The following is a 5,245-nucleotide window of genomic DNA, read 5'->3' as shown; positions in this document are numbered from 1 at the left end:
GCTGTTCTCTATAAATCTGTGTTAAATCTCACCATTGAAGCTATACAACCACCTCAAATTTCTAACTCAGAGATTCTTGCCACCAAATTGCAACTTAATAAAAATAAATGTATTAATATCATCGGTATGTACATTCCCGCAGGAAATAATATATCTAGACTCAAGGATACCCTTCACTAGCTAGCAATTCCCAAAATAGCTGCTCCGCATGTGAAATGATGGCTGCCCATCTCAGTCGCAAATTTTGTACTTCTGTCATCTGCAAAAGAAAACATCACTGTAAACCCTTCTGTGAGAGAAATACAAAAAAAAAAAAAAGAGCTGAACAGACCAACCGTAACGAAGTGGGACCATACACTTCACAAACCCACAAATAAGGACAATCTTAAAATGTCACTCTTACAACTCAGCCTATTGATACATAGCAGTGTCTGAGTTAGCATGCCTTCCCCCATTACTTTCCAAGAGAATACCCAATGCTCTACAATCCCTGATGTAAAAGAAGCCCACCTCTATTCCCATTCATATGCATGAACTGCAGTAACCCACCAATTTCTGCAGCAGTTACCATTGTAAGGTGAACTAAGGGACAAAACTGAACCTTAAATAAAATGAACAGAAGTCCCCACTCCAATCCTATTCATATGTCCTAACAGCACTTCACCACCATCTCCTAAAACAGGTACCAGTTGTATGAGGTAGTAATATGGACAGCTAGTTGATAGAATAACCAGTTTTGCATTTGCATGAATTTTCTGCAGTACATGAAGTCTGAAACTCAAATGCCTGCCTTTCCTTTTTTGTTTTTCTTATATGAAGTAAAATGGTGGCTAAATGCCACAAAGTAAGTGGCAATGCCCTAACTATACATGTATTGTAAAGACCACAAGGATGTCTTCCATCCTTATCAAGGGAAGTGATAACCTTCTCTCCTTTCATATATCACCTCTGTACAGCTCAGAGGTCTGCACAGCTTAGAGGTATGGTGAGGGACCTAATCTGGACCCCCAACACACACACATCCAAACCCCACCAAGCTCAGAGCTCCATTGCTCAGTATATGCTCTTGTTCTGTCCTTTTTTGTGTGTGTGTCCTTCATTTCCTCCTGTGACCTTATTGTATCCTCCTTGCAAGGCAGTGTAAGCTACCACAACAAACCAATCATCGGCACTTGTAATTAACCCTCTCCCCCCCATAATGGTTCAATGCTTCACCGCTGTTACTCTGAGAACCTCACACTTGTAGCTCGGCGGAAATCATACCAGCCACAAAACCACATGCCACCACTACCAGTGAGCTCACTACTAAACATTTAGGCTCTGCATTCCTCACAGTATCTTCACTGGCCAACCAATGAGGGAGGTGAACCGGTCATAAGGCCCTGTAGCCATGTCAGGGGGATCATGGCCTTCCAAATGCCAATTACAATAAATATAAATATACACATGTATAAACAAACAGACGAAAGAAGTGCAATCATGCATTTTTATTTTAATTTTAATTATTTTATTTTAACTGTTCACTGAGTAAATGGTTGCTGGCCTGACCTTTTTCTCTAAAAAGCCTGCCTCACTATTGTGCACCATACAGAGGACAGTCCATTACTCCCAAAGGACTTAGCACCACCATCCACCAATTAACCCTCCCACTCAGCATCCCCACCACAAATTAAAACTCAGCATGTGATAATGGTAATAATCGTAATAATAATAATAATAATAATAATAACTACCTCTGTACCCGCTATTATTAGTCCAAGACCTACATGACTACTGAAGTACCTACTGGTTACCTCAGATGTAAGCCTGCCTGTAGCAAGTTCACACCCAAATCAGCTCCCTTACCCAGTTACACTCACATAAGGTCACCTAAACCTCTCCTCACTCCTACCTCCCTTCCTCTCCAACCCTCCTCCTTCCAAATATTATTCCTTCTGTCCCCATCACTCTAACTTCCTTCCCTACCATCCCAGCCCTTGTATCCCCTTCTCCCCTCCACAACCTTAAACCTCGACACTGTAGGTGGCCCTAAGCAAAATTCTTCCATACCTCATTTCAGGAAAGAGGTATTTTGACTTGAAAGTTCCCATGTTGTTTTCATTTAATGATATATATATGTATATATATATGTGTGTGTGTGTGTGTGTGTGTGTGTGTGTGTGTGTGTGTGTGTGTGTGTGTGTATATATATATATATATATATATATATATATATATATATATATATATATATATATGTGTATATATATATATATATATATATATATATATATATATATATATATATATATATATATATATATAGATATAGATAGTAAGTGGGGGTGTGAGGGGTGTTGGAGGCATACATAGCCCCCTAAATAGTTTGGGTATATATTGTCTTCTAAAAAAGAGTTATTTATTCCAGTTGCAAGTATCCATGTATATGGTTTAAAATTTATAAAATAGGTGGGGGGCTGTGCCCCCCACACAACCCCTTACTATATTTATTAACTCCAGGATTGCACTACAATGGGGAAAGGACATATACCTTTCAGTGAAATGAGGTTGAGTGAAATGAGTTTTCAGTCAAGTGTGCTCAATTAAGTTTCAGTGTAGTGAGTTTTCAGTCGAGTGAAGTAGACCTATATATATATATATATATATATATATATATATATATATATATATATATATATATATATATATATATATATATATATATATATATATACACACCAACTGCAAGATTGCACAACAGTGCAACAGTGGAGTAAGGATAAATTCCCTGACCCTGCTACAAAGCAATCTCATACAAAAAGCATCCAGCTAAAACATTGTTAAGAAAACATTCACTCATACGAGCAGTCACTCTTTTAACCTGCAAACATATCTATCTAAATATGTATTCACTCTTCTTTTAATAATGTGTTATTTTTAGGATCATGTCATGGATGTGGTGGTTCAGAGATGGAGCTGTATGACTGAGGAGTCCCATTTGTTTTTTATAGGATTGCTAGTTGAAGAAACTGATCGATCATTGGATTCTGCACAAAATACCAGAGTGATTGTCAGTCTAAACTAGAAACAACAGATGAAGGGCTGACTCCAAAAGGAATTAAATGTAAGCCAAAAAAACATCCTGTTGCACCCATTGACAAAGATGCATCAAATGCAGCTCCCTCAGGTATGGAAGCTCAAAGGGACCTTCATGTTTGTGGGTAAAGACAGTTATAGCAGACAGATGAATATTTATAGTCTTTTACTGATGTGTTAAATGACAAAGACAGAACTAGTTTACTTAAGTTAATGGTTAATAAGGGTATACCCTCTATAATAAAGGCTCACTCACAGCCAAGCATGAGGATTTTAGGTGACAGTAATTTTGGTAACATAGCTTTTCTTCAGTTGCCTCTAGCCAATCAAATTGTAAATAACAGAGATTCTAGACATGTACTTAAGAATGTGAGTGACTCAGGTTTAATAATACCCAATATCAGTACTGAACAGCATGGTTCTGCAGTTACACATTGCACATATCTCACAGTCAGTTAAGAAAATATTTTGCATGTGTAGTTTGTAAGGACTTTTACTATTTGGTTGATATGGATGGGGTCCAGCAAATAGCTGACTCTGGGGCTCCGGTACAAAATACTTGGTAGTGTTAGGTAGATGCCAGCATAGGAATCTTAGCATCAAATCTTAAATTTTATTCATTTAATGGTGGTCAATACTGAGAGAGAGAGCCTTGTCAAGCAATGCCTTTATTGAGATATTTTCTAATTCTTAGATATGTGAATTAGTAAAAAGGTGCACTGGTATGGTTATAGCATTATGAAAAGTTTAGAAAACTTATGGCTATTGATAAATAACTCAAATCAGAGGAAAGGCATCCAGAGCCATGTCTTGTTGTTATGGTTAGCAAAATTGTGTTTCATCCCAATTCTGAACATGTAAGTTTAACGTTCTACTGGACATTTAATGCAAATAGCTGTGCATGGCTGCCTTGCATATTTCTGCTTATGTCTTCTATCAGTGAGGGCAAAACTTTGGCAGCTAAATGCTGGTTTAAATATGGTATTAGAAGCAATAGTGCAGTTACCAGGTCATTGGGCAAATTTATTAACCCTTCAGATTGAGATCCTTCTCAGGGTGATGTGCATCAAAGGATGATTTCCAGCTTCAGAGTAAAGGAGAGATCAGAGCCCAAGAAGGTCTTTTTGAATTTCAGGAACTGTGTGATCAAATTGGCATTCCTCTGGTGTATGATAGAATTTACATTTTCAGGACTCAAAGTCAACATGCATTATTCTTCATTTTAGTTACCACAGAATAAGTTGTAGAGCCTTGTGCCATGTATTCAATCAGAGAAGTTACTGTCAGGCAAGTTAAGGAATTATATAATTTGTTGAATTTCACATGTAGGGTTGTTGGCCTTCTCGGGGGTTTATTAGAATATTAGTCAGTGTCTTGCAGGGTAGTCTCAAGAAATGCCTCAGAGTCAGGATTTATATGCAGATGACGTCAGACCTTTGACTATGGTCAATCTTGTCAAATTTTAGCAAGATATGCTTTTGGTAAGATGAATGGATGTCAAATGACATTTAGCAAATGTTTACAGAAGCAGAGTTTTCAGTATTCTGAGCTTTAGAGATTTTGGTTTCAGTATTTTGAATTTAGAGACTTTGAGGTTCGAGATTTAGAAGTGGACCCCTATAGATAGGTAGATATAGCCTCACAAAAAAATGCACATGGAACGAGTGGCATGGTATAAAATAAAAATCCAACCACACACCAAGAAAACAAGCTCCCACAAATGCCTAAATGTACATATATATGTACATATATATTCAATTCCCAAAATGGAACAGCAATGACAGGAAAAAATATAAATCTAGGTTTCACCCTTAGGTGTGTTTTTCAGTGCATTAGCATCCACCTTTCTCCAGACTTTAAATCTAAAAAATTAACATTGGATGTCACTATTCCTACCAATGAAAATACTTACATAGTTGCTTTATATGAAATACCAATCAGTATAAATCATTAAGTGTCCTTGAAAAAGGTATGACTTTTATACCACCTAACCAAATGAAATTAACTGATAATATCATTGAACTAAAAACTTTTACACGCAATTTAATGCTTAAAATACAGTTTGGGAATGGAAGTAAAGGGTATGGTTACATCAATGTGTCCCGTAAAAACAGTACTTTCACACCTAAAAACAATGCAGTATTTGAAGCATTTGAGAAAGTTTGTACCA

The 5,245-nt window shown here is 36.9% G+C and overlaps 1 non-coding gene across 1 annotated transcript; it reads right to left on the bottom strand.

Annotated features, from left to right (window-relative positions):
• Positions 1 to 818: 818 nt before the first annotated feature.
• Positions 819 to 946, bottom strand: LOC122801462. The gene has a single exon (XR_006364738.1). It is a non-coding gene; the product is annotated as a U6atac minor spliceosomal RNA (small nuclear RNA).
• Between the last annotated feature and the right edge of the window lie 4,299 nt (positions 947 to 5,245).

This window comes from Protopterus annectens, chromosome 4.part1 (assembly GCF_019279795.1).
Source record: "Protopterus annectens isolate FY-2018-M chromosome 4.part1, PAN1.0, whole genome shotgun sequence".
NCBI classification, from domain to species: domain Eukaryota; kingdom Metazoa; phylum Chordata; order Ceratodontiformes; family Protopteridae; genus Protopterus; species Protopterus annectens.
The sequence above is the reverse complement of the archived record's forward strand: the minus strand, read 5'-3'. Positions and strand labels throughout refer to the sequence as shown.